At 50.4% G+C, this 26,467-nt stretch overlaps 1 protein-coding gene across 10 annotated transcripts in view; it reads right to left on the reverse strand.

Moving 5' to 3' along the window:
• RIPOR2 (RHO family interacting cell polarization regulator 2) overlaps positions 1 to 26,467 on the reverse strand; it is a 229,014-nt gene that overhangs the window by 83,268 nt on the left and 119,279 nt on the right. Inside the window, exon 1 of one of the 10 annotated variants that reach the window (XM_008262488.5) lies at positions 9,215 to 9,558. The exons of 7 other annotated variants lie outside the window; for them this stretch is intronic. The gene's annotated coding sequence lies outside the window, so the exon portion shown is untranslated. Of the gene's footprint in view, positions 1 to 9,214; positions 9,559 to 26,467 lie in introns of those variants that run through there. 2 more of the 10 variants (XM_070074338.2, XM_089333355.1) reach the window with 2 other exon arrangements.

Genomic DNA, 26,467 nt, shown 5'->3' on the forward strand with positions numbered 1-26,467 from the left:
GAAGAGGAGCAGCCGGGACTAGAACCGGCTCCCATGTGGGATGCAGGCACCGTAGGCGGAGGACTAATTTAGTGTGCCACGGTGCAGGCCCCGCTTGGATTAGTCTTGGCTCTGCCTGCAACCCTAACTTCCTGCTAACATGTATCTTGGCAGGTAGTGGTGATGGTTCAAGTAGCCGGGTCCTTGTCACCCGCATGGAAAACTTGACTGACTTCCTCACCCCTGGTTTTGACCTGGCCCAGCCCTAGCTGTTGCAGACATTTGGGGCAGTGAACTAGCAGACAAAATATCTGTATGTCTGTCACTCTGCCTTTCAAACAAAAATGAAAAATCAAAATAAAAAAAAAGCAAAGTCAAAAACGAAGGAGGCAGGTAGAGAAAACAGAACCAGTGGTGGGCCGGCACCGCGCCTCACTAGGCTTATCTTCCGCCTGCGGTGCCGGCACACCGGGTTCTAGTCCCGGTCGGGGTGCCGGATTCTTTCCCGGTTGCCCCTCTTCCAGGCCAGCTCTCTGCTGTGGCCCCGGAGGGCAGTGGAGGATGGCCCAAGTGCTTGGGCCCCTGCACCCTATGGGAGACCAGGAGAAGCACCTGGCTCCTGCCTCGGATCAGCGCAGTGCGCAGGCTGCAGCGCACCGGCCGCGGCGACCATGGGAGGGTGGGGGCGCAAGGACCACCAGGTCCGGAGACTGTGCTGAGGCAGGTCACTGCTGTTAGCACCATCACACCGCACTCCCTCTCCTAGTGGCCCTCCCCAAAGTAAAGGCTGGTGGTGACTCTACAGCTCAGCGAGGTGGCTCTACTTTAAAATGAAGTTATTTGGGGGCCAGTGCTGTGGCGCAGCGGGTTAAAGCCCTGGCCTGAAGTGCCGGCATCCCATATGGGCGCCGGTTCTAGTCCCGGCCACTCCTCTTCCAATCCAGCTCTCTGTTAAGGCCTGGAAAAGCAGTAGACGATGGCCAAGTCCTTGGGCTCCTGCACCCACGTGGGAGACCCAGAGGAAGCTCCTGGCTTCTGGCTCCTGGCTTCGGATCAGTGCAGCTCCGGCTGTTGTAGCCATCTGGGAGTGAACCATTGGATGGAAGACCTCTCTCTCTGCCTCTCCTCTCTCTGAGTAATTCTGGCTTTCAAATAAATAAATAAATCTTTAAAAAAAGAAGTTATTTGGATTCCTGCTTATTCACGGTTTGGATCAGCCAGTGTGAAACTCCTTCTCAAGCTACTCATCCCACTTCCTCAATCCTTGCCTAAAAACAAATCCAAATGTGTGACTGCTTCTGGCATGAAATTTAAGAATGAGCCAATATCCGAGAGGAGAAGATGGGCATGGGATTAGGTTGTTCTACCTCTGACGACTGTCATCCACCTCCCAGTGAACACGTGACAGGAAGAGCACAGGACTGTGGTCTTAGGTGACCCTTTCTGCATCTGCCTGCACGGGCCCATCTGCCTATTTATTGATGTGTGACAAATCACCCCAAAATATAGTGCCCAGGACAGCAACAGGGAGTCAGAATTGGACAGGGCTCTGCCAGGCAGGTTCATCCGATGATATCTAGGAATTGCAGGAACCCAGGGCTGCCCAAGCACCCTTCTCTCTTCTTGTGTCTCAGTCTGACCATGTGGTCAGCTGGCTTGGGCTTCCTTGCAGCACGGTGGTCTCGGGATAGCCAGACAGCTTACATGGTGCTGAGATTTAAGAGCTGGTATTTAAGAGCTAGCCTTTCTCTACTGATAGAGACAGTTACAATTTTGCGGGGAGGGAACACAGACCCAAGATCTCAATGGGAAAAGTGTCAGAGTCGCTTATATCAGATCATGTGGGTGGGAGATACGGTAGAGGCCATCTTTGGAAAAAATACTCTATCATATGGACAGACTCTAAACAGTTAAGGCTTACACTGGAGAAAGTCAACATTTATCTCTGATACTGATACTTAAGTATGATCTCTCCTTAATCTCCATTTAGTAACTTCTAATGTGATAAAATAGGCAACTGCTCTGATACCACCTTCTTTCCCCTCCCCCTTGTGTTATATCTTAATGACTTCATAACACTTGATCAACATCCTAAAAGTCCCAGCATCCCAGTCTGTCCTGACACAGGCCTGTAGCTCAGGTGGTGGTTGAGAGTCCTAAGCAAGGGAGTATGGACAACCGCAGGTCCCCAGCTCCGCATGGCTCTCCTCTCTCTCGGCAGCTGCATGGGATTTACTTGATTGGCGTCCAGCATCAGAGAAACCCCAGAATCATTTCACAGAATCCCCTACAGTTAGCACTCCAGGGCCTCTTTCAGACACACTTGCCCCAGGTCTGAAGGGAGAGAGGAGGGGAGGCTACGGGTATCAGTTTCCTATGGCTGCTGCAACAAATGACCATAAAACTAGTGGCTTAAATCCACACACATTTATTAGCACACAGTCCTGGAGATGGCCCAAAGCTGGAACCAACAAGGAGACAGATTTTCTTCTAGAGCCTGGGGCTGGAAAGAGATGGAGAGACAGGGAGAGAGACCTTCCATTTGCTAGTTCACTCCCTAGTAGCCAACATCGCTGGGGCTGGGTCAGGCCAAAGTCAGAATCCTAGAACTCCATCTGGTCCAAGCAATTGGGCCATCTTCCACTGCTTTCCCAGGACCATTAGCAAGGAGCTGGATCGGAAGTGGAGTAGCTAGGACTCAAACTGGTGCTTAACCTATGGTGCCACAAACGCCAGCCACTAAGCTCAGGGTCAAACGTCAAGGTGCTACAGGACTGAGTTCTTTCCAGAGGCTCTAGAAGAAAATCTGCTTCCTTGTTTGTTCCAAGTTCTGGGGCTTGCCCGCATTCCTTCCCTGTGGGCCCTTCCTCCACCTTCTAAGCCAGCAACATTGCATCTTCTAGACCACTGATTCTTCCATGACCACGGTTCCCCCTGACCACAGCTGGGAAAGGTTCTCCACTCTCAATGAATGATGTCCTTGGATGGGACCTCACTGGGTAAGGCAGGATACTGCCAACGTCCCTTTTGCCAAGTAGGTGACAGGACCACAGATTGCAAGGATTGGGACATTCACACCTTTGGGGTGATGGGGGCATGCTTCTCCTCCTATTATCATTGCAGGCAGCCATTTTTTTTCCCTTTTGTGGTGGCTTCCTGGTTGGCTGTTTCCTGGTCACAGTAGTGGTAGCCTCATAGCAGTTCCCTTAATAGCCCAATTCGAAGTTGTTCTAGAAAGGTCCACCAAGAGTGTTTCCTTGGTCTCCTGACCCAACAATTCTGTAAGCCAGTTTGTCTTCTATCCTTTCACATTCTGTTCTCTGTACAAGAACCCTGGCAAATGTTGGATTCCCTGTGTGTGTTTATCATCTCAGCACCATCTCTCTTTTTTTCTTTTTTTAAGGAATACATGAGACTCAGGATCACAGCAAATGCATAACTACTACAACACAATTTTCATCAATTCTCTGTCTATTTTCTTTTTAAAAAAGATTTATTTACTTATTTGAAAGGCAGAGTCAGAAAGAGAGAGAGAGATCTCCCATCTGCTGGTTCACTCCAGCAGATGGCTAGGCCAGGCCAAAGCCTGGTCTCCCATGTGGGTGCAGGGGCCTAAGCACTTGAGCCATCCTCCACTGCTTTCCCAGGTGCATTAACAGGAAACTGGATCAGAAGTGGAGCAGCCAGGTCTCGAACTGGCACCCATTTGGGATGCTGGCACTGCAGGTGGCAGCTTTATCCACTGTGCCACGATGCCAGCTCTGTATCTGTATTTTCTAAGTTCCATTTAAACAATTTTATCTTACAGATATTTTGCCACAATTTTTAAAAAGATTTATTTGAAAGGCAGAGCTACAGAGATGGAGCGACAGAGAGAGAGAGAGAGAGAGAGAGAGAGAGAGAGAGATCTTCTATTCTCTGGTTCTCTCCCTAGTGGCCAACATAGCTGGGGCTGGGTCAGGCCAAAGTCAGAATCCTAGAACTCCATCTGGTTCCCCCATGTGGGTGTCAGGGGCCCAAGCATTTGGGCCATCTTCCACTGCTTTCCAGGACCATTAGCAAGGAGCTGGATCGGAAGTGGAGTAGCTAGGACTCAAACTGGTGCTTAACCTACTGTGCCACCCACACCAGCCCCTAAGCTCTATTTTTCTTTTTTTTTTCTGAGAATGAAGCATCATCAAGTCAACAATAAATTATATTAGGATTTGGGAGGATATGGATTATATAAAAGTGGCCAAATGCTACGAATAATGTTGTAAACAAAAAGTAGAGTTTGCCATGCAAGGATTTCTAGCCTGTGGTAACTCCTGGGGTCTTCACCTAGGTGCTTACTCTGCAACCTCGCCTATCAGCCGGGCACCTGGTGGGGTACACATTCATTGCAAGGTAGACTGTCACCGTTAAGGCCAAGGCCAAGTCATGCCAGGACTTCATACGTAGCACACCATGGGAAATCAAGTGTCATACCAGGATTAGCCTCATGGGAGCTGCACTAGCTCCAGGAAACTGTCACTTTGAATTATTCCTCCTACTAGGAGGAGGAAAGAGCCTTGCTCCTCGCGTGTGTGTTGTTTTTGTATGTCTCGGGTACTATCCTCCCTCCTGCCTTCCTTCCAAGCGCTCTGCTTCGGTACAAGGACAAAGAGACAAGACTGGAGAATGGAGTCATTGTTACTACAGTTCCTTCCCGATCAATCTGCTTGAGAAGAGAGAGATCACTTTCAGAGCTCCAGGTAAAGGCCAATAGCAATAAACCCAAAGGACAAGAGGAGTTAACAAATGTTTTTCTGTCTGCCCAAGAGGTTGTTTTTTGATACAGCCATTGTCCAACCCTGTTCTAGCACCATCAGTCAATGAACAGCCCTGGTTTATAATTGTTCCCATCTGACCACTCTTCTCACTGTCCCAAACTTCTCCACCTGCAGCCTTGACCGTCAATTTCGGTTCTCAGGCAGGTGGTTCACATTGGATGCCTACACTGGCTAGGAGGCCCGCACGCCATGGGATGCACTTGTGAATGAAACGCACTCCCCGCACCTCAGGGGGCTCACAGCCTTGTGTATCTTCTGGTGTGGTCACTCTTCCCTTTCCCCCTCCAATTGTCTGTAATCTTATAACAGACCCAAGAAAGAAATCCTCACTGACCACCCCAGCACAGCCTTCCCCTCCCTCTGATCTCCCATAGGCCTTTCTCCAGGGTGGCCCTGAGATTAATCAGCCAAACCTGAACACTTCTGAGTGTGTGTGTTGGGGGGGAGGACGGGGGTGTGTACTGATTATAATTACGCTGCAACGATAGGCACATATATGGGCAAGCCAGGCCATGGGGTCACCCAGAACACACTGCCCCACACAACTGGTACCTCCTACTCCTCTGTCAGTCTGTGCTCCCTAGAAGGCATAGTCGGTATCTTACACATTTATCCTGAGTACGAAATCTAACTTTGGCCACGTCCCAGAATTAGCAAACACATGCTTAACTTGAATAAAAAAGTGATAGTCTTCTAAATTACATAATCCCTGCAGACTTGACTTAACATCCGTCTGAGAATGTAAAATGATTGCTAATCTGTTTATTATGTTTTAGAATACCAAACAGTGTGAAAAATACTCCCTTTGTTTTAAACCCCTCTCTCCTTGGTTTGGCACAGAGCCCCTTTTGCTGTTATGGAACACAGCATAGAAATATGGCACCTCATTTGCTCTCACTGGTGAAAAAAATCTAATTAGTGTAGCTAACATGCAAAAACATTCATCTCCACACAGCCCTCGCCAGTGGCAGGTAAACAATGCACAATAAACTAAATGTGGGCCAGCTCTTTTTCTTGTGGGCATTCTGTGTTTCTATAGGGAAAGGGGTAGCCCAGCCTGAGGGTCATGAGGCCATGGGCAAAGCGACCTTTTCTAGACAGTTCTATCTATATTCTGCTATGCTCAGGAACATCTTAGAGTTGGGGAACATTTCTGAGCCGCATGGTATGAGCTTGCTGTGACTACACCAAACCAGACCCAAACCTGGGCCACTGAGACCCAGGCATCAGCTGGCCTCAGACAGACGGGATCAAGAGGAAGGAGTAATTCGCTCAAGGCACATGACGACCTGAGTGATTCTGTTGAAGGCTCCCTGGTGCCTAACAAAATGCAACAACATTTTCAGGAGAAAAATGTTGTTTTGAGAGACTGCCTCTAAGAACAGGAGAGAAATGTTGTCTGAAGGTAGGCTCCTGGCAGATGAAAAGGGTGCACCCAGAGGGGGCTTCCTTTTCTGAACAGATCTTTCTCCTAATCGTGCTGTGGGCTGTGCACGTGACAACCGCTTCCTGAGACCTTCCACACCTAGGTGTGCCTTTGGGGAACCAATTATGGTGACTGAGGCTGGGCTGGCTGCACCCTCTCTCCCCACCCCCACCCATGCCTCATTGTCTGTTTTCAGCTGGTATCCTTTTCTGGTTGGATGGCCACAAACACAAGCTGTCTATCTCCCCCCACTCATGGAGCTCAGCTTGGCAGATGAAAATACCCCTGATAAAGGAGCTGAGCCCAAGCACGAGGCCCTGTGCATGGCCACCAGTGCACGGGGAGCCCTGGCCCATTGAACTCCCACAGAGGAGATAAAATGGACTTTCACTTCCACCACCACTTCCTCCCAAGAACAGCAAGAATCTGCTTTTAGACCTCTCACTTCTTTTCAGAGCTAAAAACAAGGCAGCTTTTAATTTTTTTCCAGCTCATTGAATGCAATGAATAAAATAAAGCACTGGTTTGCAAACTCTTCAACCCAAGGGACTGCTGTTGGCAGAAGGCAATCATTTAATATGAATCCGAAAAGTCCACAGCTGCCTTTGTCTGCAGTTTAGTCTCCTGACAGCAGTGAACCAATAATCTGTGAATTTACCCAAAATGTAATTGAGAAGTGGCTTGGTTATATTTAGAAGCAGGTGTGTGGTTGGCATCAGGGCTACACTATGGAGCTTTCTTATAGTAGGGCTGTTTCCATTTTAGTGACCTCAGTTTTTGTTTGTTTATTTGAAAGGCGTGGGGCGCGGGGTGGGGAGGCAGTGGCCGTGGAGAGAAATCTTCCATCCGCTAATTAACTCCCCAAATATCTGCTACTGCTGGGGCTGGGCCCGCCCTAAGCCAGGAGCCTAGAACTCAGTCTGAGTCTCCCTTGCAGATGGCAGGGACCCAAGCACTTGAGTCATCACCTGCTGCCTCTCAGGTGTGCGTTAGCAGGAAGCTGGAATCAGAAGATGGGCCCAGGCACTCCGATGTAGGACACGGCATCCCAAGTGACATCTCCTTGCTGTGCCAAACATCCTGACCTCAGATTTAGCGTAGCACAGCTGGCAACCCTCTGTAGGGGTTCATGTCAATGCAGTTCAATACTAAAGAGTGGCATTTTTATAGAAGTGTAGCTCCCAAGATGGATAGACATAAACATGTTCTCCCAAGCCTGTTTGACTTTTCCAGGTCACTCTGGGAATGGAATGGAAAGAACTTTACTTTCCTGTTAACCAAAGGAAGAGCAGCCATTTCTGGAATGTGTGTTTGGGTAATCAGAATTCTACACAAGTCCCTAGTGCATGTTTTCAGTTCGTTCTCTGTTGTGCGCGTGCTTGGTATTTCTTTATATATTTTTTTAGTGAGGATAAAATATTCACAGTAAAATCTCACATTAGCATGCTGAGGAAGAGGGAGGCAGCTCCAACTGGGGGGGGGGTCTTCAGGAGAAGCAACATACGCGGTTTTTGCTCAACACATTCCCCAGTGTTTGGGTTTTCAGATGCAGTACACTTCGGGACAGGACAAGCCTTTAACGGAAGGGGCAGCTGAAACAGGGGCTGATCTCGAGGGCTGGGCTGGGGAGCCCTCTCCTCAAGTGCTGGTACCCTGAGTACACACCCCTGTGATTTGTTCCTACAGAAGGGAGCGCGGCCACTGGCTGCCAGGGAGCAGCCGTGTGATGACGCTAGTTCTCCGAGAGTTCCCAGCGCCTTGACGGCAGCTGTCACAGTAGGATGGAAGGAGACTGTGGGTGGGCACGCTGAGGGGCTCCTCCACAATGGAGGAGTGGGAGGAAGAGGGGGAAGTAAACCAGCAGGAGCCCTGGGGTGCCTGTGGGAACAAATGACTGCGTCAGGTAAGGATGGGGCAGGTGCTCCCACCACATGCCAGGCGGGTAGCCAGAGCCCAGTACAATCTCAATTGGGAAGGGAGGCAATGGTTGTCACAATCCTAGACCTTCTACCACGCATATGGACAGCGAGAGAGGAACCGGGGAGCAGGGAGGAAAGCCAGCCTCAACGTGTTTCCTGAGACAATCACAACTGTTTTCTCAGAAACGGAGCCCCAACACTGCTCCCAGTCGCTCCAGTTCTTGCAGGCTTGTCCAGGACAGAAATGAAGCAGCCCTCGGGTTCCCCTTGGCTCTCTCCTCCTTAGGGAGCTGTCACTCCACACAGTGCTTCTTCCACATATAATGCCTTGGCTGGCCTCTCTAATTTCAGACAGCACCTAGCCTGCTAGAGCGGGGGTCTCTCTATTCGCTGCGCGCTAGTCTGGGCAAAGGCACGCAGGTCGTGGTCTCCGGGGGGGAGGGGGGGCCTGGGCTGCAGGCGCTGATCTCTCCAACCCCCTCCCACGTCACAGACACCCGCCAGAGTGTTCGCGCGCTCGGGTGCACCCCGCAACACCTCTTTCCAGGCTCAGGTCGGCATCAAGCAATGCGATTCTTCTCTCCTGCCCCTTGTTCCAATTCTCCTCCTCCTCCCTCTCGGCTCCCAACAGGAGGCCAATTTGGAAATCAGACATAGTGAGGAAGGGGCTGGTTCATCGCTGAGCACAATCGGGCAGCCCGGAGGACAAGTGAAGACCCCAGAGACTGTGAGCCCCGGGGCCTCGAGGGGTTGTCTGCAGACCCTTCCTGCTGGGCGTCTTTAGGGAACGGGGACACCCAGACCCCTGTCCAGGCTCCCCTCTCCAGGCGCTTCCCGGCCCCAGCACTGCCGCGGGCAACTCCGACCACCGCTGGCCCTGCACTCACGAGAGCATCCCTCAGTTTCTCCCGCACACAGTGCGTGCGCCCCTGGCGCTCTGGGGGGCTCCGCGTCTCTGCCTTGCCGGTCTGACGCCCGGTCCCAAGGGTTCCTAGACAGGCAACGCTCCCCCAGGTCGCGGACACAGACCTCGCCGAGTCGTAAGCAAAAGCAAAGAGCTCATGAAAACGTGCACCTACCTAAAGACGAGGGCTCCGGGTCATGACAGGGGACACGCAGGGCTCCGGCGTGCAGACGCCTGGGTGCCTCGCGACGCCGGGCTGCGCGCACCTCCGCCTCTGCGGACAGTCCGAGCTCGCCCGCCGGGTGGCGAGGGCCGCGGGAGACGTCGGGTCCCGCGAGGCTTGTCCCGGCTCGGCTCTCCCGCGTCCGCGCGCAGCTGCCAGCGAGGCCGCGGGACTGGAGCGCGCAGCGCGCACGGCGGAGGGCGTGAGCCGGCAGTCCGGAGGCGGGCGCGCGGCGTCAGCGTGCGGGCTCTGGGTGGGAGGAGGAGGCCGAGACAGCTGCTTGACAGCCGCTCGGGCCCGACTGCGCGAGCTGCAGCGCCTGGGCGCCGCCTGCAGCCGGTCACGCGCACTCGGGCTCCTCCGCGACCGCCGGGACCGCGGTTTGGAGCGATCCCTGCCTGGCCTCTGCGCTGCGGGCAAGCGCGGTGTACAGAGAGGGAGAGCCGGGGAGCAAACCTGGCCTGGACCGGCCTTGGGGGCCAGCCTTTGGGGACGGGCTCCACAGGAGGCCGCGCGTGGGGAACAATGCGGCGGTGGGGCGGGGCGGGGGGCGCGGGGAATTGGATTGCTCCTGGCTAGGGTTGCGCGCGGAAGCCCCGTTGGGAGCGCCGCTGAGTGCGGGCCCTCTCCTGGGACTTGAAGGGACACACATAAGGATGGGCAGAAGCAGGGCTGTTTTTGTTTTGTTTTGATAGATTTGAATTGTTATGCATAATCCAAAAGCATGGGTTTCCCTGACAAAAGCATTCCCTAAAAAGCGCCTTCTGCAGTGGAGACTATGGGACTGGGAGTCTACAGGGACCCCAGGACCGGTCCGGACTCCGCCTCCCACCCTTCGGTAGGCGGTCCGGGCCATGCCTGTTTGTTCATGGGTACAGCCATCGTATGGGATGCATTGTGATTTAGAATACGTTCGGTAGCACAGCAATGCAAGGTGCAAGCTGGGAGTCAGTCATTTCTGTTGGGGGATTAGTAAGAATCAGTGCTGTTAGACACCCTCTCTAGGCGAGAGGCTGGGTCCTCAGGCCTGCGCAAGGCAGCCAAAAACCACAGCCCTATTCTCAGAGGAGTGCAACGGAAGGGGCGGGGGCCGCTTGATGCCTGCAAAGAACAACCAGGACCGCGCACTGGTCAGGATGCCTCTGCCTGACACCATGACCTCGGCCTGGGCAGCGCCTGACCGGCCTCATGCATTACCACAGCGGGTTTTCCCAACGACCACTTGCCCTTCTCCCAGCCTACAAAATCATCGCTTCTGACAGCCAGGGCAGCTCAGTCTTCCCATGGACACCTGCCTTGCAAACCGTTGACCACATGAATGAATGCCCCAGTCTGCCTGGAAAGCTGTGCCTCTTATGTTTCCCAGATGGGTTTTCTGGCCACTACGCGAGCCTATTGAGCCAGCCCCTTCCACTGCTCCACACCACAGCTCACTGGCTCCGTGTTCCTGGCTCCAGAGCAGATCCTTCAGAAGCGTCCTGTCACTTCTTCATTACTATACTCCTGCACCAGACGCTACTGTTCCCATTTTCTACATGGAGAAATCAAACCAAGGTTCAAAATACCTAATGTGACTGGGCCAAGATGACACGGTTTAATCAACTTCACACACCTAAAAGGCAAAGGCAGAGACCGGGCACATGCAAAACCTGGGCTGTGGAGTCACTCTCCCTGTCCGGCCTCCCCACCCACAGAAACCCTGAGATAATAAACAAGTGTTCTTCTAAATGGCTACATTTGTGACCAATTGTACTTTATCCATCTGCACTACAGAAAGAAAAATCTTTAAAAAATATGAACTATATTGTGATCCCCTCCTGCTGAAAACTCTGCCTTGGTTTCCCGTTTGGAGTCCAGAAAAAGCTCTGAACTCCACAGTAAGGCTTATGAGCCCCTCGCATCCTTCCTGTCCCCCCCCACCCAGCCCCCCGCCACCAACTCGAGCCACCAGCACCTCCTGTCAGCTCCTTGGCTATACTGAGCACTTCTCAGAGATCTTCCCTGACCACCCTGGTCTTTCAGTACACCCCCCCCCCCTTACTCTCCCCTCCAGTCTCTGGGGTCTTTTCTAGTGGCTGTTGTAACTGTAAGGGCTTTGTTTGCCTCTTGTCAGCTCGCCTGGTCCAAAGCCTAGAGAAGTGAAGTGATTTGTCCAAAGTTGCTTTTTTTTTTTTTTTTGACAGATAGTGAGAGAGAGAGACAGAGAGAAAGGTCTTCCTTTTCTGTTGGTTCACCCCCCCAAATGGCCGCTACAGTTGGCGCTGTGCCGATCCGAAGTCAGGAGCCAGGTGCCTCTTCCTGGTCTCCCATGCTGGTGCAGGGCCCATGCACTTGGGCCATCCTCCACTGCTCTCCTGGGCCACAGTAGAGAGCTGGCCTGGAAGAGGGGCAACCGGGACTAGAACCTGGTGCCCATATGGGATGCCGGCGCCGCAGGTGGAGGATTAACCAAGTGAGCCATGGTCCTAAGGTCTTCACATGCCTCTTAAGTCACTGCTCCCGTGTGGTCCCCTACCTTGTGCTCCTGGCGGTTCATGTCTCTGAGTCTCTGCTCTCTTACAACGCCATTCACTTCCTTCTAGGTTCTCCTGGCCCTCAAGCTGGAGTCTAAGCTCCTAGAAATGTCACTGAGCAGAGCATTTAGATGCTTTGGCCGGGTCCTCTAACCTCTTCCAGGAAAAGAGTGAGGCCCACAGCTTGTCAGGCATGAGAGTCTGAGATGTTAGAGGACAGCCTGATGTGGCAGACTTGCATTGCTCTCATGCCATTGCAAAGGAGCTATTCCTTCCAAAGAAGAGATAGTGTAACAAATCGGATCTCCCCTTTATTAATCTTAATTGAAAACACCCCTAGTACAAATGGTAGGTATTATTTCAATAGGCAATTGGGTGCCTTTCAGGTGCCAGGCATTCTGCTGTGGGCAGGAGCCGCGGGGGAGGGCCTGGCAGCTGGGAGCCACCCTCGGCCATCCATGAAGTCTGGCAGGGAGGACAGCTGGAAGTAAGCGAGGTGTTGGGGCCGGTGCTGTGGCACAGCAGGTTATAAAGCCCTGGCCTGGGCCGGCACTGCGGCTCACTAGGCTAATCCTCTGCCTGTGGCGCCAGCACTCCGGGTTCTAGTTCCGGCCGGGGTGCCGGATTCTGTCCCGGTTGCTCCTCTTCCAGGCCAGCTCTCTGCTGTGGCCCGGGAGTACAGTGGAGGATGGCCCAAGTGCTTGGGCCCTGCACCCCATGGGAAACCAGGAGAAGCACCTGGCTCCTGGGTTCGGATCAGCGCGGTGCGCCGGCCGCAGCGGCCATTGGAGGGTGAACCAATGGCAAAGGAAGACTTTTCTCTCTGTCTCTCTCTTTCACTGTCCACTCTGCCTGTCAAAAAAAAAAAAAATGCCCTGGCCTGAGGTGCTGGCATCCCAGATGGGTGCCGGTTCTAGTCCCGGCTGCTCCTCTTCCAATCCAGCTCTCTGCTATGGCCTGGGAAAGCCGTAGAAGATGGCCCAAGTCATTGAGCCCTTGCACCCATGTGGGAGACCGGAAGAAGCTCCTGGCTTCAGACCAGCTCCAGTGTGGTCGTTGGAGCCATTTGGGGAATGAACTAGCAGATGGCCTCTCTGTCTCTACCTCTCTTGGTAATGCTTTCAAATAAATAAAAATAAATTTTCTTTTTTTTAAGTAAGCAAGGTGTGTCTCCTGAAAGAGGAAGTGCTGGGGTAACAGGCATTTCTGGTACCAGAAAACAAGGTGTTTGAACTTCACCAGCTCTGAAAATGGTCGTTCAATAACTGATCTGTAACCTGTTCTCCTCTAGTGGGTGTTCGCTAAGCCAGTTATTGGTTGATTGTCAACCTGATTGTTCTTTCTGCCATCAGGGAATGCCAGTAAATGCTCCATTCATCAGATGGAAGCCGGAGAGCATCCAGGTGAAACCAATTTGATTTCCTGATTTAGAGCTTCAGGGCTGTATACAGACCTCAGAACAGACCTGAAGACCCACAGCCACCAGGAAGTGGATGCGGGAATTGAAAGGTCTCTAGAGATTCGGCTGTAGCTCCTGACTCTTATTCATTTATATTTCTGTTTATACCTCGTGCCTGTGATGCTGGTGAATTCTGACTTCTGGAGGGAGGCAACCACACACATTTGAGATCTAATTGCTCTTTGGAACTATGGTGTTTAATATCCATGTGGACAGACCTAACACGCTGACATTTCAGTCCCTACTGTATGCTGAGACCTTCCTCTCTGGGCACATGGCCACCCAAATGCACGGCCAAATGAGACCCAGGAATGCTGCTGGTAGTCCCGGATTCTTGAACTCCTTTCTCTACCATGTTCATGACTACTGACTTCTTCATTTGCTGCTCTGACAAATCCTTGTCTCTATTTTAGCTTTTTAAGTTATGAAGTGTACAAGAGTCACCCTGGGAGGAGTTGAATAGAAGTTATGGAGCAGACATGGAGCGGTTAAGATGCCTGCAAGCTCTATTGGATTGCCTGGGCTTGATTCCTGGATACAGCTCCTGACTCCAGCTTCCTGCTAATACACTGGGGAACAGTGGTGATGGCTGAAGTGACTGGGTTCCTGCCAGCCATGCAGGAGACTTAGACGGAGTCCCTGGCTCTAGCCTCGCCCCCGTTGTTGCATGCATTTGAGGGAGTGAACCAGTGAACGGGTATTCTCTCTGTCTTTGTCTCTCCACCTCTTAACACAAAACATAAAAGTAAAAATAAGGGAGGTGTTCAGTACCCACTCCCCCCATATTGCTTTAATAGGCACACGGATGGTTGTGGCACACTCGTCTTGGAAGGCACTTCTGGAAATGCTGGTCTGAATAAAGCCCTCTCCCCCCGGCACCCTGCACTGCAGTGTGGTTGAGAAGTTTGTCAGGTTGCATCCTCACCCTCCTAAGCTCCTAAGCGCTGCTCCTCCTGCCACATATCCAGGGAACAGTCCTGGAGAGGGTGCTGGATTGAGTTCAGACACGTGATTCTATTTCAGTGTTGCTATGGGGAACACAGGGCAAAATCCCACCTTTGTCAGCTCTGCATTTTCATCTGTCAATGGAGGGCTCAGAAAACCTGCCTGACACACTTCCTTTTGGCTGTCATGTGACAATTGCTGCTTGCACCTTTCTTTTCCTTCTGTTAAAAAGATTTATTTAGGGGCTCGCACTGTGGTGCAGTAGGTTAAGTCACTGCCTACAGTGCTGTTATCCCATATGGGCACCAGTTCAAGTCTCGGCTGCTCCACTTCCGATTGAGCTCTCTGCTATGGCCTCAGAAAACAGTAGAGGATGGGCCAAGTCCCTGGGCCCCTGAACCCATGTGGAAGACCTAGAAGAAGCTCCTGGCTCCTGGCTTTGGCCTGGCCTAGCCCTGGCCTTTGCAGCCATTTTAGGAATGAACCAATGTAGGGAAGGTCTCTCTGTCCTCTCTTTCTCTCTAACTCCGACTTTGAAATAAATAAATGAATGAATCTTAAAAAAAATATAGGTAACAGAGGGGAGACGGAGGTCTTCCCACTGTTGGTTTACTCCTCAGCTGGCCACAACAGCCAGAGCTGGGCCAGGCTGAAGCCAGGAGCCAGTGTTTCCTGCTCCCATGTTTCGTGCAGGTTTGGAAATTCTCTGCCAAACCCTCACCCATGACGTTTTCTTCTACCTCCGGCGATCATCCCTAAAAGTCCTGCCTGGCATCTAAAACCCTGTGCAGACACTGTCTTCTTTGTGATACCTGTCCACCAGCTGCCCCAATCACACACCTTCCTTCTGCTGCAGGTACTTCAAACCCTTCCACTCTTAAGTTGATAAGCTCCTGGATGTCAGCATCTATGCTTGTGCCATCGATGGCGCAGTGACTGCTGTTTCAATGAATGTCAAGGATAGGAAGCACTGACTAGCAAGGATGAGAGTGCCGCTGCCCTGCTGGCTCTGTCGCTGTTTCCTTTGAAGGAAGCACACGAGGCTGCATTTATGGGCATCTGAGCTGCACCTGCAGAAGCGTGTTTCAACACAAGAGACAGCCGGGGCTCACATACTGCTTTCTGAACTGTTGAGCACAAGACCCCATCCATTGTCTTTGCCTGTGTCTGGTGCCTAGGATAAGGCCCTCAAGGGGACAGATGTCTTGAGCTGTTTCCTTACCAACATCATACATATCTGCTTGCATAATGGGAAATTTGTTTGGCCAACATCCTTAGCATTTTATGATGTCCCAGGAATGAATGTGCCCAAATCAGGTCTATGTCCCCTGGCAAGTTACCCTAGTCCTAAGCCCCACTTGTGCCCCCACTTCTCACTTCTGTGCCCTGTGACCTGGAGGGCTGCGTGGGTGGACGATGGCCAGCAAGTTGTCAAAGTTCCTGGGAAGTAACATGCTCCCCACATAGAGCAAATAGTCCTCTCCTCTCTAGAAACTCAAGACCAGATTCGTGGTGCTGTCACCGTGGCGCATTGGGTTAAGCCGAGGCTTGCAATGCCAGCATCACATATCAGAGTGCTGGTTTGAGTCCCAGCTGCTCCAGTTCTTATCCAGATCTCTGCTAATGCTTCTGGGAAAACAGCATAAATGGCCCAAGTACTTGAGCCCCTGCCACCCAATGTGAGAGACTCAGATGGAATTCCAGCCTTCTGGCTTCAGCCTGGCCCCAGCCCAGCCATTGTGCCCATTTGGGGAGCACCTTCCCCTGCACCCCTGTAACTCTGCCTTTCAAATAAATAAATAAGTCTATTTTTTTTAAAGACTGGATTCTTCAGGCATTATTATTGCATTACACATAGTGGCCATTTTCTGCCATAACATAATCAGTAGTTCCCCAATTTTTTTTTTAATCTCAAGACCAATTTATACAATAATATATTCTAGATCAGCCTTTTTGAAACATTTTTATCCCAGGAATATTTTGTGCTTTTAACAAATATTGAGGCCTTTGGGGACTCCTGGAAAAGGTCTTAGAGACCTCGGGGTCCTCAGATCCCATGTGAGGAACCAGTTTTCTAGACTGATAGAACGTGTGGTAAAATATTAACTTATAAACTCTTAGAGTTCTGAACCTCATGGGTGGAAACAGCCAACATTTAAACAACAAGCATTATTGCCTGAAGATATTAAAGTGAGTATAAAATAACTCAAAATGAAGTAGAAGTGATCGGATACTATTAATATCCATGTGTGTGCACAGTGCTAATTGCTTGGTAACACAGGCTTTTAAAAGTCCAAATTCACTACCACTTTACAATAAAGTCCTTCCGTTGTCTCTTTCTAGAAAGATTTATTTATTTCTTTATTTGAAAGACAGATGGAAAGACAGAGAGATCTTATATAAGCTGTGGTTCACTCCCCAGATGCCCAGAACAGCCAGGGCTGGGCCAGGCTGAAGCCAGGAGCCCAGGATGCCATCTGGGTCTCTCACACGGGTGGCAGGGAACCAAGGACCTATCGGCAGGAAGTCGGATTGGACTGAGATGGGAACAGGCACCTGGATATGGGATGTGGGCATCCCATGTGGCAGCATAACTACCACATCATAAGGTCCCTTCCCCTGCCTTTTCTAGATCATATAAAAGGATGGACCCAAGAGTGCAGCTGTCTCTTGGGCATGCCTGCACTCCTTGAATGCATCCTTTAGCTTTGCTTGCAAATAAATCTTGCTTCTCCATTGACCGTTACCTACATTTTGACCTCAAACTCTTTTCTTGCATCAGAGACAACACTGGACTGTGGTCATCCAACAGCACCTCCACAAAAGATGGATGCTTCCCTCGGGCAGCCTTATCTCCACAGCGCTCTCTTCTTGCAGGTTCTAGAAACGTCTTCCTCTCTCACCTGGCCCCCATCCCTATGACATGCCCCCCACCTTTGTAAGTCATCTCTTTATAAAGAAACCTTCCTCAGCGCTGGTGTTGTGGTGCAGCAGGTTAAGCCGCTACCCATGACAACAGCAATGCACAGGCATCCCAATATATTGGAGTTCTGATTCAAGTCTCGGCTGCTCCGCTTCCAGTCCAACTCCCCGCTAATGAGCCTGGGAAGGCAGTAGCAGTTGATCTAAGCATATGGGCCCCTGCCACCCCTGTGGGAGACCCAGAAGGAGTTCCAGGCTCCTGGTTTTTACCAGGCCCAGCCCCGACTGTTGCCCCCATTTGAGGAGTGAACTATCAGATGGAAGATCTCTCTCTGTAACTGCCTTTCAAACAAAATACATAAATCTTCCTCCAATTTTGAAACATTATTAAATTATTCATTAACTAATGAAATCCGAGTGGCAGAGAGTGTGTTCTACCCAGTGGTTTACTCCCCAGTGCCCAGAACAGCTGGGACTGGGTCGGGCTCAAGCTGAGAACTGGGAATTTAGTTTGGGGCTCCCATAGGGTGTCTCAAGGAAAAGAGAACCTGGGGAAGAATGCAGGGGAGGTGGAGTGAAAACAGTAGGGCCTGAGAGTGAACTGAGATTCAGGGGCAAGGGATGCATTCTGATTTTATCTTTCTTTGGGGCTAGAATGGCTGAGGCTTATGTCTGTAAGGGGGCAAGAACCTAGTTACTTGAGCCATCGTCTGCCATCAGATGGTAGGTCAGAGATAGGTCTTCATGAACAGAACGCTGGAATTGGGGCTGGAGCTGGGACTTGAACCCAGGGACTCCTGTAAGGAGGTGTGTGTCCCAAGTGGCATTTCAACCACTAGGCCAAATTCCTGCTCCAATCTCCCTGACACTGCCCCGATTTGATACTCATTAATAACTACCTATTGATTATTGGAAAATAATAAAATGTGCTTCGATGCAGTTGTTTATATTTTTAATATTTCTTCCACAGCTAGCTCCTTTAATTTTCATTTCCCTTTCCATTTAGGCCAAGGATATTTTTGCTTGGACTCCTGCTCAATTTCTTCCCTCTTCCTGCCCCCCCCAACTTTGCAAAGATCGTTCCAGAAGTCAGTTCCTCCCTAATGCAGAAACTTGAAGCCCACTCATTTAAGGAGGCGATTTTAGGAGGAATTACGGGCTTGCAGCTTGACTCCTTAAAACTTGGTTGCTGGCTGTTAATCCTCACAGCCCTGTTCGCATCTGGAACCGGGGTCTGAGCAGGATCAGGCCAAGTCAGAGGCAGCTAGAGAGCTTGAACCTCGGGGACACAGTGAGGCCACAGAGGAGGCCTGGCCAGCTGTGCAATACCTTCCTGTCCCAGGAGCTCCCACAGCGCGGCTCCTGGTTGGGGGCCTCCTGCACAGGCCTGGGAAGCATTAGGCCCCCAAACTGCGGAGGGTCTGCCGCCTCCACCCCGCCCCCCACCACTCTCAGCCCGCCCCTCCCCCCTGAAGCCACGTTTTATGCACAGTTGGGATCCTGGATACAAGATCCATCCCGAGGGCGCAGGGTTTCACTTAGCAGAGGTGAAAGTGGAAACCGAATTCCCCCAGCACGGCTCGCTCTACCCACAAAGCCTTTGGTAGGAGCAGGAGCTGGGCCCTGGCCCGGGTTCCCCTCCGTGCGCGCGCACAGGCCCGGTTCTGGCAGCTTTGGTACGAGCTGTGACAACAGGACGCGGCGCTGTCACCCTCCATAATTAGCCGGGCAAGCCAAGCTGCTGGAATATCAGCGCGCTGACAGCGCTCTCGCACCTAATGAATTATGCACGCGCCAAAGCGTAATCGGCTGTCACGTTCAAAATAGGTCAGCTGCGCAAAGGCTGCTGGAGGCGAACAATTCTCAGCAAGAGTAGCACATCCAAGGGCTTTGGTTAAAGCAAATCTCCAAAGGCGCTGCTTCTCCAAGCAATCCTGGATTAGGTACCTTCATGGAATCCAAGCTGCATTTACAGAGTGGCTGTAGGCAGCGGCAGAATCCGTTGTCTCTCCCTGCAGAAGTGGGGATTAGGGGATGCAAAGCTCTACTTCAGCCTTCATTGACCCTTCCCCACAGTGCCTCGAGGGGCTCCGGGGAGGAGGTAGGGGGACACAAGTGGCTGCCTGCTCGCATTTTTTTTTTTTTTTGACAGGCAGAGTGGATAGTGAGAGAGAGAGAGACAGAGAGAAAGGTCTTCCTTTTGCCGTTGGTTCACCCTCCAATGGCTGCCACGGCTGGTGCACTGCAGCCGGCGCACTGCGCTGATCCGAAGCCAGGAGCCAGGTGCTTCTCCTGGTCTCCCATGGGGTGCAGGGCCCAAGCACTTGGGCCATCCTCCACTGCACTCCCGGGCCCCAGCAGAGAGCTGGCCTGGAAGAGGAGCAACCGGGACAGAATCCGGTGCCCTGACGGGGACTAGAACCTGGTGTGCCGGCGCCGCAAGGTGGAGGATTAGCCTAGTGAGCCGCCTGCTCTCATTTGTTCTCTGCACACACGCCAGTGGCTGAGTCAGATTGATGACCCTGGATGCTGGATCTGTGATGGCACACAGGCCCCTCTGACAAGTACCTCTCAGCCCCGGGACCACATCCACAGAGGATCCAAGTCCAACAGCTGTGGGCCATGTGCCTCCTGCTCAGAACCAAATCCCAGACACTCGGGCTTCTTCACCACTCAGAACACACTTGCCCTGTTGTCGGCAGCGGATATATTGTTTATTCAACTCCAGTGCCTGGAGGAAAAAACCAGCATTGGTCTGGCTATTTCAGGGTTTGGAGAGCTGCTGGTGTGTTCATGTTCTTTTAATGGTTTTTGAGAATACAAAGGAGGAAGAACAATTTTTCCCCTCCAGGATTAGAATAAAGAAAGTGATGGAAGACATGGCTTGTGGGATTTGAGTTAAAATAAAAGCAAATGTGCTGCCTGCTGGCTGTTGCCTGTTAAATGGATGTGTGACAGAGAGGCTCACAGAAGCCTGCGAAGGCAGAAAGGGAGGGAGTTTAGTAATGGAGCTGACCCTGCCTTCTGTTGGGGGTATTCACAATCCTCTAGGTTGCTTCTAGCTGAGAGTCTATGAGTGGGCGAGGGGACCCCAACATTTAAAGGAAAATGGAATTAAAATATAAGTTGATTTGGGAGCACAACATTTTTGAAATCCATGCACAATGGGCATTTTTCATAAGCTTTTTGCAAACCTCGTGCATAGCCTTAGAGCCATTGAGCTGGAGCTTGGTGCCTACAGCACCCCGTGCGGGGAGAGCACAGGGAGGTAAGCACTCATGTGCATTTGCTCGGTTCTTGTGTTTGTGGTAACCCTGCTCCCAAGGCGGCGCAGGCTCTCATCTTCAAAGGTTCTCCTCCAAGGAGCCTGCCCAGAGGCTTCCCGCCCTTCCCTGCAGATCTCTCCTGCGGTCTCCGATGGGGTCGAGCAGAGTGTATCGCATGATTCCTGGTCTTATGCAACAGCCCACTTAGGTTCCGCACCCAGCGCCCAGAGGCTGGGATACGTCTATGGATCATTTTCACATGTGTACCTGCTGCTTTGCAGTCAACATGTCAACAGATGTCTCCCAAGTGCCCCCTGCTCTGGCCACTTAGAACAGGACTTTCTGAACTTACCCACTGTTTATAAGGATCCAAGACTGGATCTGTCCAAGACTGGAGCTCTGATTGCCCCACACAGCCACCCCCTCCTCAGCCATGCCTGTTCCCCCAGCAGCCTGCCCTGTGTCAGGAAGGAGCAACACCAATCTTCCAGACACCAGGCTGAGTCCACAGAGCCGTCTTTGGTTACACTGATCAGAATGATTCTTTGTAGGCAAATCAGATGACATCAGTTGGTCCACACTGGCCAGGGTCTCCCCATCTCACACGGAGTGAAAACTGCAGTCCTCACAGAGGCCTGTACATCGCTAGAAGGGCAGAGCCCTACCTCTCTTGGACCCACACTGTTCACCGGCCACACCATGCCTCCTTGCTGTTCCCGGAGCATGTTCCCCACACGCCCAGATGGCCAGACTCTGACCTTCAAGGCTCTGGGAATCTGTCAACACAGTCTTCCCAGCCCACCATCCCTGCCCCTCTTACGCTGCAGTAAAATTTCTCATGAACACGTGACCTTGTACGCAGTTGTCTCTTGTCTGGCTCCCTCCACTACAATGCAGTAAAATTCCACAAGGCCTGAGATTTTGCCCTGTTCACTGCCATGTTCTAAAAGCCGGAAAAGAATGAATCCCAGCCTGTGGCAGGCTTCCAACAGATATCCCTTCAACGAACGGGTGAAGAAATAAGTAGATATCCGTACATAGTTCTTAAGCTCCTGCTGGGGTTACACCTTCTAGTTAGCCTCTTCTTTAGACAGCTGGGGTGAGTGCCAGCCTCAGAGTATTTGCACAGAGATCCCCAACCAATTCCTAACCGGGCAGGAGTTAGCAGCAAGAATCCCATTCCCAATACTCACACAGGCTCCCTAAGGGAGTGCAGACGTGCGCGGCCTTGGTTGGAGGCAGCTCCCACAGCCACTTCTGGCTTTTGTGAAACCTCAGCTCCCTCCTGTTGGACTTACGTGGCTTAAAGGGAAACAGCTGCTCTGCAGGCTCTCAGGGACAGCCTGGTTCTTTCCTGGCTTTTGCTGTGCCCATTCCAAATGCCTTCTAGAAAATGTGGACACACATGCAATAATGGTGGCAAAATACACATACCAACATTTATCATCTTAGCAATTCCAAGTGTGTAGTTCAGTGGTATTAAGCACATTCACACTGTTCTGTAATCAATCTCCTTAAAACTTTAATTTTGCAAAATTGAAATTATATGCACATTAAACAACTCCCTATCCACTCATTCCCCCAGCCCCTGGCGACCAACCACCTACTTGTTGTTTTTTGAATGTGCCTGCTTTAAGTGACTGGCTTGTTTAACATTTTGTCCTCAAGTTTCATCCATGTTGTAGTATGTCTCTAAGTTTATTTCCTTTGCAAGACTGAATAACATTCCATTATATGTGTATGTGCTGTTTTGTATATCTGGTCCTCCACCAATGGAGGCTGGGCTTGCTTTCACCTTTTTGCCATTTGGAATAATGTTGCCATGAATCCAGTGTGCATCCATCTTCCCAAGACTTCTTCAATTCTGCTGGGTTTGATACTCAGAAGTAGAATAGCTAGATCATATTGCCATTCTATTTGTAAGTTTTTGAGGAATGCCATATTCTTTTCCACAGCGGCTGTAGCAGTTCACCAACAGTGCACGAGAGTTACCTAACTCTCTTTAATAGCAGGATCCCTGCCCCACCACGAACCCCAGTCCCCACCCCCAGCAAGTTAGAACTGCTCAGAGATGCCCGAGAGAGCTAAACATTCCTGCTTCTTCTAATGCTTAGCAACCAGGAGCTGAGTGGCCCCCGCTAAATGTGCAGGGGGTGTGGCAGTGCTCTTAGCTTTCTCCTGTTGTGTTGATTTTGAAAAGGGTTCCTTGTTCTGGAATTAATATTCAGGCTGAGCAGACACACGCTGCTCTGCCTTACAGTCGCAGGGCAATGGGCAAGAGCCAGTGTGGTTTGGGGCTGATCAAAGCTCTGCTAATCCTATGTAATCTCCTAACATAAAGGTAATGCACTTCCCATTTGTGGTTCCTTTGGGAGGTGCTCCCTAAGACCCCGGTACCACCATTCCTTGGTGAACTGGGAAACGTGTGTGTGTGTGTGTGTGTGTGTGTGGAAAAGCTAGGACAACAACCTGGGGTCACACTCGCATGTCAGTCATTCACCATGAGTAGGTCCAAGGGTTGCAGAGTTGAGAGATGTGTGCATCTGCAGGGTCAGATGGGAAGAAGGGCCCCCCTTTCCTTGAAATGACACAGAGAATACATGGGAAGGGCTACTTCCTGGGTGCTGTCTTCTCCCACCCAATCTAGTGCTGACTTAGAACAGATCCTTGGTCCTACTGTTTCTCCCCGTCCATGAATTTGATTTCTTTCCCACTCCAACTCAGTCCACTGCTGGGTTAGCCTTCTACTTGGCATTACAAAGCCATGTAACAGAACATTTATTTTCCTTAAGAGATTATTAAAATTGCCATAGGGTGGATTTAATAGCGATAAGACCATTCTCTTCCTGAAAGGAGGAAGAACTAGAGGAAGAGATAGTGAGATGGTTAAGGAACAAGGATCAGAGGAAGCAAAATGATTTGGAAGCTGATGACTTAGACCAAAGGCAGGCAAGGTTTCCCTCTACAGAGTCAGAGAGTAAATATTTTTGGCTTCGTAGAGCAAGAGATAAAAATGTTATACAATAAGAAAGAAACCAAAATTTCACATATTGTTCATTGACAAAGTTCAACTTACAGTAATAGTTGAGTGCTTCATCTTTTGGTAATGATGGTTCATTAAAGAGAAAATGGAATCCTTTTTCTATGTGATAACACTTTGTGTAATTAGGGTTCAAAGTTAGCTATCAAGATCACCCGAACAATTGCAAATGTCTGTAAAACCGGTGGTTACTCGCAGGCTAAAGATATGTGGAGAGCCATTGAATGACTGTCTGATTGCAGGCTCAGCATTTCCTGTTGGGCCATAAAGACATAAGCCCCTGTTTTTCTGGGCATGGCGTCAAGGTGGGGGGAGACCCACAGGTTGTTTTTTTTTTTTCTGTCTTTGGCATTGCAGTCTGAGTTGTGAATGATAAGATGTGCTGCCTTGTCACAGACAGAAGGGGAAGTTTCTTTCTAGGACTGGGGAGGCTCTGAGTTGACCCATGCCTGTTTCCCTCTACCATAGCTGGTGCTGTTTACAGTTTAAAACTTTTATGAGCCACGCTAAGTAAATACTTGTTGATTAACTCACAGTGAGTTGATTCTATTCATTTGTTGTGTTTCATGTAATATTATCATTGAGCAACTGCACTAATGCTTGTCTTCCTGTACATCTGTGTGCAATTAATATATTTACATACAAATGCACATAAATGGATTATCATGATTTCCTCTAGGAGGCTTAACCATTGAAAATATTTAGAAAGCAAAGGAAGTGAAAACAAAAACAAAACACCACTAAGAGGGGCCATTGTAGAGGCCACCTTTAAAATCTTAATTACTGTCCTAAAATGCTATACCCTATATTTTTTTGTTTTTTTTTTTTTTTTGTTTTTGTTTTGTTTTTTTTTTTTTTTTTTTTTTTTGACAGGCAGAGTGGACAGTGAGAGAGAGAGAGACAGAGAGAAAGGTCTTCCTTTGCCGTTGGTTCACCCTCCAATGGCCGCCGCGGCCGGCGCGCTGCGGCCGGCGCACCGCGCTGATCCGATGGCAGGAGCCAGGATCCAGGTGCTTTTCCTGGTCTCCCATGGGGTGCAGGGCCCAAGCACCTGGGCCATCCTCCACTGCACTCCCTGGCCACAGCAGAGGGCTGGCCTGGAAGAGGGGCAACCGGGACAGAATCCGGCGCCCCGACCGGGACTAGAACCCGGTGTGCCGGCGCCGCTAGGCGGAGGATTAGCCTATTGAGCCGCGGCGCCGGCCATATACCCTATATTTAATTAAAGTTTCCTGTGGGTGCTATCTATCGATTAGAAATGTTTTAACATAGAGAATGTTTAGTCTTTCTTAGATCCCCCTTTTTAGAAGAATGTTGTGAAGCAGACAGGGCAGGCAGTGACTGGGATGTATTTACTGCAAGTCAATATTTGTCCAGGAAGTAGGTCTTGTAGACTGATAAAGTTGTTCATCTTCAGCAGTTTTGGACAAAGCAAGGGGCCCTGCTCTACAAGAACACTGCCATAGCTTATAATGCTGTTTGGTATCCAAGGAAGTGTCAGAGGGAGACCGGACTGATTAAACTACTAGGCAATGGATACGAAATCAGGTACTTATTCTGAGCCCAGCAGTGGGGTTATCCTAAGCCTTGTCTTGGTCAAATGGGCATCAGGCTTGCTAATTCATGAACCAGAGGTATCTCTGTGTTCCCAGGAAGGCAACCCTGTATCTTTGATTAAGCCAGCTCTTCTTCGTTTGCGACAAAGGCCAGGGGAAGAAGAAGGGAACTGGGAGGCTGGGACAGCTGAGAAAAATCACAGTTAAATAATGAATGACATTTATGTATTAAATCCTCAATAGTTTTCAATGATCTCAATCATTATCTGCCTTAAGCACCAGCAAGTTTCGAGGGGGCATTATCGGTGTCGTCTTTACCATCACTATTACTATCATTATAAGCATCACCTCCACTACCAATACTGACATCATCATATCACCACCGCTACTACCACCACCATCACCACAATCACCGCCGCCACCATATTACGTCTACCAGCATCACCACTACCTCCACCATCACCACTGCCACCGCCATGACCATGTCTCTACCCCACATCACTGTCATTCCTGCCACCACAATCACCAGTACCATCATCATCACCTCCATCAGCACATCATCACTCATCATTCCCGGGTCGGAAAAGCAAACTGAAGCTGCAGAGGGGTTAGGCAATTTGCCTAAAACCAAACAACTGGTCGGTTGAACCAGGCCTTTTGTGGTGAAACTTTTTGCTGTATTGCTACTTTTCCTTAGTTTGGAAGTCTGAGCGGTAAAAATCAAAGATTAAAAACAACAGTGATGGGGCCGGCACTGTGGCGCAGCAGGTTAACGCCCTGGCCTGCAGTGCCAGCATCCCGTATGGGTGCCAGTTTGAGTCCTGGCTGCTCCACTTCTGATCCAGCTCTCTGCTATGGCCTGGGGCAGCAGTAGAAGATGGTTCAAGTCCTTGGGGCCTTGCACCTGCGTGGGAGACCTGGAAGAAGCTCCTGGCTTCTGGCTTCGGATCGGCACAGCTCCGGCCGTTGCAGCGAATTGGGGAGTGAACCATTGGATGGAAGACCTCTCTCTCTCTGCCTCTCCTTCTCTCTGTGTGTAACTCTGACTTTCAATAAATAAATAGATCTTTAAAAAAAAAAAAGAAAACAACAACAGTGGCTTCAAAATTTCTGTATGCAAAGTGCTCAGGATAGCAATGTGGCTGGGAAAAGGGTCTGGCCCCTCTCTGGAAGCCGTTTGTAGAATAAGAACAGTCACGAATTTTTTATTCATATTGTAGACTTCGGATTACTTAAAACATCAATATTTTCTTTAAAAAGGCTTTTGAAAATGCTTTATGTTACGATTTAAACTTTTAGGCTATTTTTCAGTTTTTAGAGATGCTAGTGGAAATTAATAGGGGGCTGTGGCACATGTCACCCCAAAGGCGTCCTTGGGCACCTCAGTGGATGCATCAGAAGTTGGAGGAGAGTCTCCCCCAACCCCAAACATTTCAGTCACGTAGTTTATTTGAACACAGTTTAGAGAACCTCTTAAAAATAATACAAGTGCACTTGAAAAACT

This window comes from Oryctolagus cuniculus, chromosome 5, assembly GCF_051225735.1.
Source record: "Oryctolagus cuniculus isolate XC-2025 breed Fujian yellow rabbit chromosome 5, ASM5122573v1, whole genome shotgun sequence".
NCBI lineage: Eukaryota > Metazoa > Chordata > Mammalia > Lagomorpha > Leporidae > Oryctolagus > Oryctolagus cuniculus.